At 39.3% G+C, this 14,254-nt stretch overlaps 1 protein-coding gene across 1 annotated transcript in view; it reads right to left on the minus strand.

Annotated features, from left to right (window-relative positions):
• MRTFA (myocardin related transcription factor A) overlaps positions 1-14,254 on the minus strand; it is a 98,199-nt gene that overhangs the window by 69,327 nt on the left and 14,618 nt on the right. Inside the window, exon 3 of the mRNA XM_030478348.1 lies at positions 9,793-10,054. The gene's annotated coding sequence lies outside the window, so the exon portion shown is untranslated. The remainder of the gene's footprint in view (positions 1-9,792; positions 10,055-14,254) is intronic.

Raw genomic sequence — 14,254 nt, forward strand, 5'->3', positions numbered from 1 at the left:
GACTTAAGCGAAGGCTACACACAAGTACTCTTTCACAGGAGAAACTCTCACCCTAAGAATTAAATGCAAGCCTTGGAAGTTTTTATACTCTGGAAGAAATGGTAAACACAGCCACAAATAGAATTTTTAAGAAAGTAATAGTAATATGAAGGCCATTTCCCTAATTCTAACCAGTCTTACTTTATTCTGTGAATTTCCACAGAATGTCATGCACAAATTCAGTTCTAACAACCGTGAAATGTAAATTCGATGGCTCTTCCTTGTCTGTAAAAAAAATTCCCATAATTAGAAAACCTATTAGGAACAAAGCCCATTGAGGTAGAGATCCTTTTCAGGCCTTTCCATAACAAGTGTCATATCAAGGAAAAAAATCGATTTCTTTACAACAAAGACAGATTAGATACTGTCTTGCCATACACACGCTGTTCAATAGCAAACACCTTGCTACCACCTAAAACCTGCTTCCACAAGTCACAAACTATAAGGGTACAACTAGAGGAATGATGTATTGTGTCCAAACATCCTTCTGAAGCGAGACAAAAAACCCCTATGTATTCAATATAAGATGTAGCTCTTCTGTAACACCTCTCTTGACATTCCTATCTACAACAGCAGGTGAAAAAAAAAATAAAATTGTACTTTGGTTCTCTAAACAACAAAGAATACAACAAAATAAAGGTCAGACAGGATCTTTATAGACATACACAGTCTTCACAGGTATTTTACAGAACATAAGACTCTAAGTTAGGGAAATCAACACTGTAAATTCATAAAAAAACCCAGCAATTTCTGGAAAAACAAAACAAAATATATTAAACTCTGAAATTATTGTTTTACTTGTCTCTTTTGAAGTCACTACTTAAGGAAAATAAAAAGCATTTAACTTTCAGAAACAAGTCTGTCTTGACACTTTTGGCATTACATATGTGCTGTTTTTCAGGCAACGCTGTACAAGAGATTAAGGGTACACAAACGCAAACCCAAACTGTGAGGCCACCACTGTTTTGCAGTCGTATCTTACCAAGGTTGCAGTCTCTGTACCCATCCATAGAACAGAGGTCATTCGTATCTATATGTATTTGTTAAGTGTCATAACTACAGAATGTTCTAAAGCCTCAGATAAAAATGCCCTGCAGAAGTACACCATATTGCCATTAACAGATAATTCTCACTCTAGCGGGTCTTATACGTCAGAAATGCAACTCCCTACATATCTAACAGGTAAGCATAGTGTCACAAAAAAGACCATAGTATTTAGGGCAACATCACAGAAACATAATACCATTTTCATTCTCAAGGAAACAGTCTTTCAAGATATAAAGCAAGTATTGGGAAGTTTCAAAGCAGAAGTGCATTTCCCAAACTATGCAATTAAAAATCTCTCAAATGTATCAAGAATATGTTTAATTGAAAAATAATTAACAGTAAAACTGCATAAATCAGCCAAAAGCTAAACAGAGGAAATTTCTTTAGAACAAGTCCTAGATTTGACTGGGGTTTTCTAATCTTCAGGAGGCACTTTAAGTTTAACACTGGGGACCAACAAACGAAGAACAGAATGACAATTTTACCTCTCATGAAGCTCTTAAGTGATCAGTATTTAACACCCAACAAGTACCCATCTGCAACCTGTACATGAAGTTACCACAGCTCTCTAATTTGTCTTTACCCAAAGTCACATAGCCTCCAGATACTCCCTATATAGTTCAGCGACCATGATTCACTAGCAAAATTTATCCATGGGATATGTTTGGGGTGATACCTGATTGGAGTGTTGTCATCTGCATTTCTGGTTCCAGCAGTGTCATGTTGATCCTTTTCTCAACAGTTACAATCCCACAGTTACAATCCCTTAAAGACCCCTCTTTATACATAGATAGATAGAGCCTACTGAGAAAAACTCAGTCTTTCAACATGCAGTTCTCTGCTTATTCACTGCAGGCAAGTTGGAACAGCCCTGAATCAAATTACTCCTAGGAGAAAAATGAATACTCAAAGGGGAACACAAGATGTGTAGTTTGCAGAAGTAAGGTCCACCCCTTGATGCTCTGTAAGTAAAAGGGAGGGGGAAGGAAAGGGTCAGAGATATTAGAACTGGCAGTTTTTTCCCCCTTTTAAAAGGGAAGGATGACGTCTTGGGTAGACTTTCAATCCCCTGAGGGGCTCTGCTGATGAGGCAATTTCATTCCAAGGACAAGGAGACCCAGTGTTAACATAAACATGCAGACATCCTCAGCTTTGAAACAACATGGCCCAAAACATATACATCCTGCTGATAGATCAGTCACTTTTCTTCAGTCTTTAGCAGTCCTTTTCGTGAATAATCACACTATTCCCCTATCTCTACCAACTCCCTCTTGCTGACCACTAAACCTGAGCTACTGTAAAAAAAGACTAGAACTTTCTCCAAATAGATGATAGCATCTGTTTCTTGAAAACAAACAAAATGCGCTTTCTCCTTCAGACTTCCCTCACTGTGGATCACACCCTCCATCCAACCTGTCTAGAGGTTAAAAAAAAAAAAAAAAAAAAAGCTGTATTTGCCACATCCAGATCATTACTTTCAAATTATTTGGGATAGTGAACAAAACTTTTATAGCCAAATATTTCATGAGCAAAAGATAAAAATAGAATTAAGTCTTTCCTCACTAGATGATTCTAGCTCCCAACAGAAAGGAAATTCAATTTCAGTCTCTAAAGAGTCTCAAGTAATTTGCCCAACAGATAATTTAATTATCTTAGCAAACTAATTCCAACACTTATGTCCCCAGAGCAGCTTTCCCTTATTCCCCATCTCTTCCCAAGGCTCATCGTCATATCTCATTAGGTCATCTAAGTAAGTAACTATATATTTGTACAAAGCCCAAAAATACATTGAGCTCTGCAGCAAAGACAGACCAATTTTTAGATTTAAAATCCCTTTGTAGCAAGTCTGAATCCCTCTCCTGCCACAACTGTATTCATGTAGATGAGTAACTGGGTGTGCAAAACTGCTTTAGTGCTGTTTTCTAACCCCTTCAATCTTAACTATCTTCAGGGCTTCTCTAGCACTCAGATGCAAGAACTCCCCAACAGCTGCTCAACAGCTGAGAGAAAAGCATGGCAGGTTTTAGCAACATACCTTCCTTCCCCCACACAAACACATCTGGGGCTTCAAAGGAGGCAGCGAAAACTCATTCGACAGCTTTAAACAACACAGGAAGATCCTTTACAGGGATGATATTGTAGTATTTTCAGATTTCCATACTTCTTACACCAGTAGTGTGTTGAAAAAGCACAAGAATCAGCTCATTTGGGCTGATATTCCAATGCCTTACGCAGTCCTAAATTCGCAGCCAGACCAGGCAAAAATTGCAGTCCCAAATGTCCATTCTTGCTGTGCAATCCTTACAGAATGGAATTGCAGTGTTGCACTGTATCCCGAGAATTTAGACACTAGTGACAGAAACAAGTCACTTGAGCACCTACCCTGAATATCCATATTCATTATAAATAAAGGAAACCATCGATTTTCAGCAGAACATATGCTTTTTTTTGTGGTGGAAATATAAGGGGAAGCAGTAAGAGTAAAGTGGAAAAGAAATCTTTCCTACAGTGTCCAAGAATATCACTTAACTCCCTCAAATATGTAGACAGGCACTGCCAGTGACCATGAAACAGAGATAAAACTTAAAGCACGAACCAAGATGTTGCTTACTTGACCAGCAAGGAAGATGAAGATTGCACTCCCAAATGTCTTCAGACAGAGATTCCTTCATTATACTTTGTGGTAAAGTAGATTGTGGCAGAGGCAGAGTTACAGCCTGCAGAAGTGGCTGATAGCATCCCCAAATAAAGGAGTTACAGAAAACTTGACATTTCCATGAGGAAAGCTACATGTTACAGAAATAGGCTATCACTCAAAGCTAGGATTCAGTTTACTGAGTACTAGCAGCAACTGACTGTTGTGCAATGGTGCAATCTTTCTTGCATTAAGAAGGCGCTCACTGTTGAAGTGGAACAGACTGATAATCCTGTTGAATGGCATTCTCCCTTTAAAGAACCAGACTTCCTTTCCCCACTATTACCCTTAATACTTAAAACAGCAAAACCAGCAACAGAAGTCCTTACTCACACAGACAGAACAGCTGCCCCGATCTGGGCCTGACTTGTTTAGCAAGCAGTTTAAGTTCATGAAAAAGGAATGTTTTTTAAATAGCTATCAAATTATCTCTCTAATGTTCATCCATCAGACCTGAACCTTGAAACCTTAAAGACAAAGTGAAATAAGAGATAAAAGGGAAAGGAAAAGCAGAAAAGAGAAGAATATTACAAACCAGTGACTGGAGAAGGGCATTAATCTTCTTAGCTTGATCAGGAACAAACAAAAACTGTGTGGAGAGCTAACCTGTTAAAGCCACCACATTAAAGCTGCCTCTGGCATTACTCTTTCCAGCTCAACTATTCCCCCATCACTATTTAAAAGTTTGTTTTTAATATTGCAAGAGATTACCACTTCTCAGCTGTTTAGTAGCTCCCATCAGCAACAGGCCAGTCATTTCTACCACGCTCTGAATCTCATAGCTCTATCAGAAACATTCAGACAGCATGCTAAATTTACAGTCTCCTGGGACATAACTATTTGTCTTAAGACAAATCTATCCAAGATAGACTGGTTGTTTTTATTCTATCAACCATTCCCCTTACATACAAGAGAAAACAGCAAGCCTCAGTGGAGCATGTGTGAAGGACAACATAGAAAACTATGTATTTCCTATCTTAGGCCTTTTGTTACAGCCTTGGTCCTTTTGTTACAGACTTAATTTTCTTCACATGTAAGTCACCACTTGGTAATTAGATGTAACTTAAGTCACACTATTCCAGAAATCACTAGAACAAAAAAAAACCTCCACCAAAAACCTAAGAAAATAATTTCAGAATAATCCTGTCCCTTTAAAACCCTTTATTGGGAATAAAATCCCACCCTTGTTGATACACAAACATGCCTAACTTCTTAAATGAGTTCACAAGACACGATACTCACTTTTTTAAAGGACTGCTTAGGACATGATTTTAAGAAAACATTACCAATGTTTTTAAAATCACAGTAGCAAGTGGGCAGCTACAGAATCTGCAAACCTTCTGTAATAAGCTATACTTGAAATAAATCCTGAATCTGACTGCATTCAATGTAATGCCAATCCAGGATAGAAAAGGGAAAGAAAGGGAGGAAGATAGGAATGTATAACCCAATAAAAGAACTATAGAAGCAATAATCTGCACGATTCTTTAAAATAAAATTATATGCCCTAATAAATATTTAAAATATCATTCCTGCCTTTTAACAGTCAATGGGCATAGGAACATAGGCACTACATTAGCTCCTTAGAAATATTTCAAAAGATCAGCTCTGCAATTTGTAAGTCAGTATAATCACCAACAGCTTATGTGGCAACAATGAATATCATGCTTCAAACAGTACTCAGTCTTTACAGTAACAGGACTACCTTCTGATACGTGAAGCACATGCCTCTTACACGACTTCGAGTCATACTGAAATTCCACACATTCCAACTAGTCTCTTTCCCCCCAGCATATATAGTACTTTATAGAAGGCATCTCAGATCAAGTAAACCCCAACTGACAAGCTGGTACAAGTTTTGCGCAAACCTGTAATCATAAAATGCAACAATTCGTTTGAAAGAATGTTACCTCATCTTAAACAAGCCTACAGTAAGAAGAAACCAGGACTGCTGTAGGCTTCTAACATTGTGTTTTTCGTGACCTCTGAACAAAGGTAACTATGAATTCACCTGGGGAAAATGGGTCAAGAGAGAAGACCAATAAGCTAGTGGATCAATTACTGTAACTTCAAACAAAGGTTAAATAGGACAATTCTGATCAGAAATTATCAATCTGCATAAGATTTGTGTATTGTTTTTTCGCTTGTTTTTTCTCTTTTTTGTAACCACATTTGTCAGGGACTTGCTCTAACCCTGCCCTATGGGTTAGGAAAAGTTATCTTGGCATCTTAGTACAACTGACAGAGAAAAATCAAGATACACTGAAGAGCTTCAGATGACTTTGCAATGACTTTTTTCTGGCTTGTGTGGCAACGAATGAGTCAGTCACAGGTAATCTCTCATAGTTAAAGAAAGTTAAGGCTTTGATGAACATGGGTTAAAATAAGAGAGAAAAAATGTGAATTTTGGATAGAAAATTCACTGGGACGCACAAAGACAAATTAAATAACTACACCTTAAGTGTTCCATCAAGCTTGATGTCTGAATAGAACCTAATAATTGTGTCAAAATATTTTACTCTCACCTTACCACATAAGGTTTCCTTTCACTGAAGTGACAGGGAATTGTTTCCTATCTATCTGTTATGTTCCAATACTTCACGCATATCCTTAACAGCTCTTATTGCATTTTAATATAGTGTAACTTAATAACAACTATTCAGTCAAGATGTTTAAGGCCTTTAAACCCATCTCTCTAGGCATAGCTATCCTTGTAGGTACACACACCTATGAGGTGTACCTACAATGGAGAAGAATATGAAGAGGAATTTGGGCGGGGGGGGGGGGGAATACAAAAAAACAAAACAAAAAAAAAATCCCAAAACAACCACCAAAAAAAGAAAAAAACCCAACAAAACCCCCAGAAACTGTCTCTTGCTGCCCTTCAGTTCTCTAAGAGCAGGGGAATAAAAAGAAAAAGGAATCCACTGTCCTAGGACACATGGCAGCACATGCATACCCTGCACTCCCAGTTCTCCCATGGGATACAGAATTCCATGATGCTTCCCATGCCAAAGAGATTTCTATTTTAACTCTGCTAACAGTGTATGTTCCAGAACCATGGTCTGAAATACAAACTCAGTACAAATCCATGTAATGTTTTTCTGCAGACATCTACAGATAACCAGCCTTCTGCAAGCAAACATTACACAAAGGGTTAAGCTATCAGAAGCGCTCAGCCTAAGTAGTTAGTTGAGCTGTGAGTCAGCAATGCCTGTCTAGAACTGCAAACAGGAGACCCTTTGACACAGATAGGCAGCTTCCAGCAAGTCTCTTATTTACCATCTCCTCCCCTCCCACTGCCACTCAGCTTGAATCTTCCTCATACCTTGAATTTGGCAAGTTGTCACAGAAGCAGTTTCACTACACGAGATACGCTTCTACAACCACTTTGGATTGCTGAAATGTTTAAGCAGATTGCCATCTCAACTGGCAGATCATGTCTAAAGGTTTTTTAACATACACCAAAGGCACAACAACAAAGATATACCATATTTTTAAAAGGAGCTTTAACAAGCTCAGCAGCTTTCAACAGTCATACAATCTCTACCCGAAGAAAATTGAAAAGTTCCCGTTTGCAGGAACAAGTTTATACATACAAAATGCACCAGCTCTGTTTCTCAGCAGCTCACTGAGCCAAGTCTCCTTTTGTGCTGTGACAGTTTGCAGATAACCGTATTTCAACACCACTTTTCAGTCCCACAATACTTTAATGAATGTATGCACAAACAACACATAACAACATACTGCAGCCTAGGAGAAAAGACCATTGTATACCTCTGAAGATAAGGATTATTCAGTAGTCTAGATCAGGGACTTCGGACTTAATGCCATGTCTGAAAAGCTGCACCTCCAGCAGTAAAATTCCCGCTATCATGACAAGCCCTGATAAAGAATCAGCTCTGAAAAGACCCACCTAACGAGTCATTTCCGGGAATATCCCAATTTTCTTTGGCAAAAGGTATGGGCAGAAGTATTCCTTTCCAAATATTTTTAAGCCCAATTCTATTTTACCTGTTCCAGTCAACCAGATTTGCAGCCCACAATGATACAGCTTCAAGGTTGAGTCCATAAAAATAACATTATTCTGATAAACTATCTATTTCTGTAAAATATCCCTAAGAAACCAATTTTTAAACCTATCCAAACAACTGAATCATATAAAGACTTTCATTCTGAATATCCTTTCCTCTGACCATAACAATACTGCTGTGTCCTGCTTCCAAGTAGCCACTTCAAAGTGAGGCTACAAGTTTCATTTTCCTAAAAAGGTGTTCTTATCCATTCCCAACCTTAGTATCCCTTTCCCTGTGGCATCAAGGATAAACTGCTGCTTCTCAATTCAGGACCCTTAATCATGTTTTACTCACTAAAAGAGAAGAACCCTGCCTCCAGTGAAATCCCAATGTCACCTTCAGGTGGCCAGCTGCCAGGTTTTGGAAACAAAGGCTCATATGGTTTTCCCATGCTGTCTTCAAGCCCTCTACAAGTTTCCAAATTACCTCGGTTAAATCTAACTTGAAATCTCTTCTTGCCTTTATAACTATAAAATGCCCAAGTCTACCACTAGCTGAGGTGTGTTCAGATCACAGTCTACCATGCTGACTAATATTTCAATTTGTTCTCTTTTATTTATCAACACCACCTTTAGCTCTATCTGTTCTCTCTCATCTTATACTTAGAGGACTGCAAACATTAAGGATTAGAAGCTTTTTGTTCTGTTTTTGCAGTTTCTAGCTTCTCCATTTTTAAGGTCTGTAAGCACAACTGTAATCACCTAATGATGGTATAAGGTACATGAATGGAGAAACTCTTTTTATCCTCTTAAAAAACAGTATTTGTGGTTGAAGTTAATTAATTCTTCCAACTAGGAAAACACTGATACACTGTTCAAAGAAGGGCAGGCTCAATTTCTGAATGTAAAGAACAGCATGTCAAGTGAGGTATCCCTCCAATCCAAATTACTGTCCTACAGTTCACATATTCTAAATTACTTCACCATAAGCATTATATTCTGGCTATAAAGCCACTCCAAAGCTCCCCAGCATTTCCAATGTGCCGTGCCATGCAACTCCACGTAATGCATATAATGCCCAACACTATAAGGCACCCAGGACCCAACCATGCTTTAATCCATAGCATCTTGCAGGTAAAGTTGATAGCAAGAATTCAGACTGTAGCAAGACCTTCATATTGCGAAGAGCCCACAGCATATACGCCAGTGGGTGAAGGGAGATCACCATGAGGAAGTCACAAACAGAAGCCACCAGTTATCAAATGGTTTCATCAGTCTGTCACAGGATAGGGCTGAAAATGCAAAGGCTTTCATGGCAGCCTGGTGACCCTGAGCTTCAGACAGCTCATAGTCTTCCAAAACCAGGAATTCTGGTCACCGAATGACCCTATACTTTGGCACACCTCTGTCATCCACCAAATGGTTAGAGGGATTCATACCATAGTTGTCCATAAGCTTTAGAAACATAGGTAGGTCATTCTCACTCTAGGATTAGAAGGCCTATTAGGATATTTAATTTTTAACGCTATGTCTTGTTGCTTCTTCTAACAAGTCTGACAATCTTTCAGACATTTGCAGTGAGAAAGTTACTCACCCTTGATAAGTTCAGACCAAAGGGGCAAAGAAAAATCGACAGATGGTTATAGTCTGAATATGAGCTAACACTTTGTTTGACTGACTGTCTCAGCTTTACACAAGTTCTAGTCACCACAAAGCACATGGAAGTTGTTGCTGGCATTCACCTAAAACAATAATCTAAAGCATTTACCACTGGAGTTCTCTGGAACTTCCACAGCCAGTAACATCAATCCTTCCCATGGAACAATGTAAACCAGTTTTGTCAACTCTCGATTATCACACGGTTCTTCATGCAAATAAAACACCGTAAGAAGCAATAAGAAATAGCCCTGTTATGTGACCACATACGATGACAACACCACAGTACTTCCTTGGTGAGGACACACTCCATGAGACATGAGTGCACTGTACCACTTACCATTCTTCCTTTCACTGAGTGGAGGGAGGTTGGGGTTTCGGCCATGATGGAGGCTGAGGGTCAGCTCGGGCTGCAAGGACAGCTCCTGCAGCTCATTGGCAACAGCTTCGCTCTGAGGGCTGGGGGCCGCCGAAAGTGATACCAGCACCGGCTCATCATCATTTTCGCCAGCCCCTCCTCCGTCCAGCCCATTTCCAGCAATGACGGAAGGGGGCAGGCACACCACACCGGAGAAATCCACTTTGGCTTTCGTAATGGCAACCTGCAAGACAAACCAGAAAAAAACCAAACCATAAACTTCACGAGTCTTAACCCATACGTCCAGTTCATGATGGCATCTCTGTATTCTAGAGAGACATGTTCTTTAGCATTTGTGTTATCATCATCAACTCAAAGCCAACTACTGATTGAAACTTGCTAAACTCAGCAGTTTACAAACTTGCATAAACCTCCAACAGCATCACCACAGAAACTACTGACGAAACTACAGATTACTGTAAGTAGAACATTCTCAACTTTTTGTACGTTAGGAACCCAGTCAGGAGAAGACAAGAGATCAAGTTGTTCCAGTGAAGTCAGCCTATCTAGAACCTTGCTGAACTCTTGATTACTGTCCTTTTATACCAACAGTAGTGTTTTAACAGGACAACTGTCAATTTGAAATTCAGTCAGATAAAGTAATCCTTCATAATAAACCTGGAAGGACAGCCGAGTACAACAAATGAGGATTTCCAAGTAAAATCAATTGCATTTTAAAAAATAATTCTCTTCGTCTATTCTCTCTTCCCCATTTGCTATCAGTAAAAATGAATGCAAGAAAAATATTCCACATAAACAAAAAAAGCTTTCCTGTCTAAAACCTCAGCTACAGTAACCAAAATCTGCACTATAAATACACAATTTTTAAATGTTTCATGATATTTCCATAATTCTTAAAATAAGTGTTTAAAAGCCACAACTATGTTAAAATTAAAAGTCTTTTCTATTCAGTAATTTAAACAGAAACAAACCAGCTGGAAGTCTGCTGAAATGGTTACTGTGTCAACATTTAAACAGTAACGGACATTATACAAGGACAATCATACTTAGTTTTGATTAATGAATATGGAAGTCTCCTGCTTCTTAATATGCTGCTGTTTCAACCAGTCTAAACTCAGAAGACTATCACTACATAACTGCTGCAGTGTAGTAATTTATCAAGCAGAAGGTATTTCCAGAGGCTAGCCTTCAGCTTCAAAAAGATGCAGGTAAAGCAAACTGCAAAGAAGTAAAAACCATCAGGATAATCCTTCAGAAATCAATTAGAAAGCATAAACTTGGAGCAACAGTTTTGAAAATAGTTTTTTATTAAGTATTCACCACTTAACACTCATAATTAACCTGAGTGTGACAATATCAACACATTAATAGCTGATAAAGTAGCTCTAGCAGTCATCTTCCCCACTTCCATTTCAGTTTCGTACTTCAGTTGATTACTCATGTTTGCTTTGTAATACCCAGAACAAAGTTGTAAGTGGTAGAGCATTTGTTTCAAAAATTTGTTCAGTGTATATTCAAGCAACAGTATTTACTGGTAATGAATACGCACTATTTCATCCACGTTGTCATACATTCATTCCCAGGAACTTATGTCATGATCTGAAGAGAAGCAAGGAAAAGAAGGGTCGATGGAAAAACAGAAAACAACAAAAACCAGCAACCGAAGCTGGTGCTTGTTACAACAAAAGAAATGAGAGCGAGCCAAACCTTATTGCCATATGAAGTATTTGCTACAGTTTGGCTAGAAAGTGCCTACCTCTTCCTTGATACATTCCCTGTCCAAAGCAAACATGTGCTCACACATATCCATTTGAGAGCAAACTGTAATGGTAATCTGCAAAGACAAAAAAATTGGGATTCTGCCCCTCTTCTCTTTATAATGGATACCGAATGCCTGGAAATACACACCCTTAAATCACAGACTTAGAATAACAGAGTGTGGTAAACTACGGTAATCCTTCCAAAGGCTAGAAGGAGTTAAATCATGACCAATATAATTGGCCTCAGGCCCTGTCCCTGTAGGATGGGAGACCTGTGGAAAAGGGCTGAAAGGAAGAGTAATTGCTCAGTTAAGAGGCCGGCTGTCACCATCTTAGAGAAGCCAAAGCCTCTATTTGCTTTATCAGAAGAGATGTACTGGAGATATTACACTTTGCCTAGTACCACATGATGGTTAGGTCAGCTCATGCAGAAGGACAAGTGCAGCCAGGCCCAAATCCACAAGTGACAGACCCTGCAAGGATCTGGTACGGCAGGAGACTCGAACTACTTTTCTTAATCTACCCGAGAAAAGAAAGAGTTCCTTCTTTTTCCCAAGAGGGGGAGGAAAAAGCTTGACATGTCTCCAATATGTAAGATCTGCTTCAACAAGATAAACAGCAAATGTACTTAGGAACTTCTGACATACTGGATTTTCTTTTAAACAGGAATTTGTAACCTGCATAAACCAGGAAAAATCACATTTCAAACACCATTTTAACAACAGTGTTGTAAAACAGAATCTATTTCCCTAATCTAGCTATATTCACATTAGCCAGGCCACTGAAACTACACCCTTTCTGTAAAAGCACAGTACCAAGCTACAGCACAAAACAGAGCCAGAAATCAGTGCTTGCACACCAGTTTGCTAGGTAACCCTGAGCAATGCCATACCAAGTGATGTTAAATGGTACTGGGATTATAAACCAGAGTTTCTCCCGCAAATTGTGCACTGGAACTTCAGCACAGTGGCTGGATTATCTAGAATTGTACGTGGAACTGCAGGTTTCTTAACTCACGCAGAAGATAACACAGATGGAAGGTATCTTCTTAATCCCAGTTGGCATGTCATTCGAGGTTTGTCCCACATCAAAAGTAACACAGTTTAAGCAAACTTTACCTTGCCTTGACATTCATTCTTGCCCTGCCACAACATTCTGCATTGTGCCAGCAGTGCAGCTTGTAGAGCCACACTGTGAACCGTACCAGAAAGCTGATTCAGCTGAAATGCAATTTTTCCTAGGTTATTTTTCAGCAAATTTGATTCCTCCACACAAGCCACAGTCAAACCAGCACAGTACAGAGGAACACTGCCACAAAATGACTGTGCATCTCAAACACCCTGGTCAACAATTTTATTACTCCAAGTAGGATGCTAGCTCGAATAAAACTAAACTGGGATGAACCATTAAATCCATTAGGAAATACTGCCTGCTCCTTCCTCAACATCCCCTCCCATTTCAGGCCAGCACAAGAATCTGCAGTGATTCAGGATAAAAATGATCCAGGTGTAAAAGCTAGTTTTCTGGTTCACACTCCAGCTAAACCAGGACCCTGGTGCAGTTTGCCATGCAGCCACACACTAACAATGCTTGTGCCAGCACAGCACAGAGGAGACAACCGACTTACACCATGAGTACATCCAAACATCTAGCCTCTGCCTAAGGGAAAGAGAACTTTTTTCAGAGCAATGCCAAATCTCAGTATGCAACATATCCCCACTTTAAAAAACAGGCATCTGGTTCACAAGACTACAGGAAAAGCTATAATTGGGTGAGTTTGATTTTTATGTTTTCAATTAAAAGACTGATGAGGACATAGAGGGATTTGTAAGATGCTTTGAGGATTTATAATCATCCATGCTGCATTATTTGGAAGTCCTGTGAAAGGCATGGAATCCTTTCCCGCAACCAACAGTAAGGCTGTTTTTAGACTTCCCAGACAGTTACACCACTCTATAACTGTCATTGTAGAATGATCAATCAGTTAGTTACAGGCATTAATACTTAGGACCCAATTAAATTTTTAATATGTTTGTTTTCCTGCCATTTCTGAACAGACTAGAAACTTTCCCATAAAGAAATGTGCCATACCATGATCTTTCAGTGAGTCACCCAGAAGCTAATGTACAGTATTAAGAACAAGTATTCCTTAACCTCAATAAGGGCTCCAGGGTGAGTGCCCTCAGGATTTGTAATCAAATTTGTTTGTTGCCTAACCAGACAGCAGCTTTCTATCATGGCATTTTTCTTCTTTGGGGCCAGCTGCTTCCAGGACAAGAGTGGCTGTGATCCCAAAGATGTTCTACAGCAGCAACACCGGCTTAAGCAACCCTCAAGTCCTCCACTGTCCAGCCGCTCAGTTCTATCCCTACACTGCCCCTTCTTCCACTGGGGAACCAATTTAGCTAAAAACAGCCATTTATCCTGGGTATTCAGCAAAATCAGTTCCCCAGGCTAGGCCACTGCCAACTACACACACAGCTGTGTCACCATAATGCAGGGGTAACAGTGAGCTCTCAGGAGCTAGGAATGCCCAAATTGTGTTGCTATAAAGCACAAAACACTGCCACAACAATACAAGCATGGACCACAGCACTAGAGAGAAGATGGAGCTGCTCAAAGGAGACATTAGACACAACTCAAATATATAAATTATCTTTATC

The sequence above is a fragment of the Strigops habroptila genome, chromosome 3 (genome assembly GCF_004027225.2).
Source record: "Strigops habroptila isolate Jane chromosome 3, bStrHab1.2.pri, whole genome shotgun sequence".
Lineage (NCBI taxonomy): Eukaryota > Metazoa > Chordata > Aves > Psittaciformes > Psittacidae > Strigops > Strigops habroptila.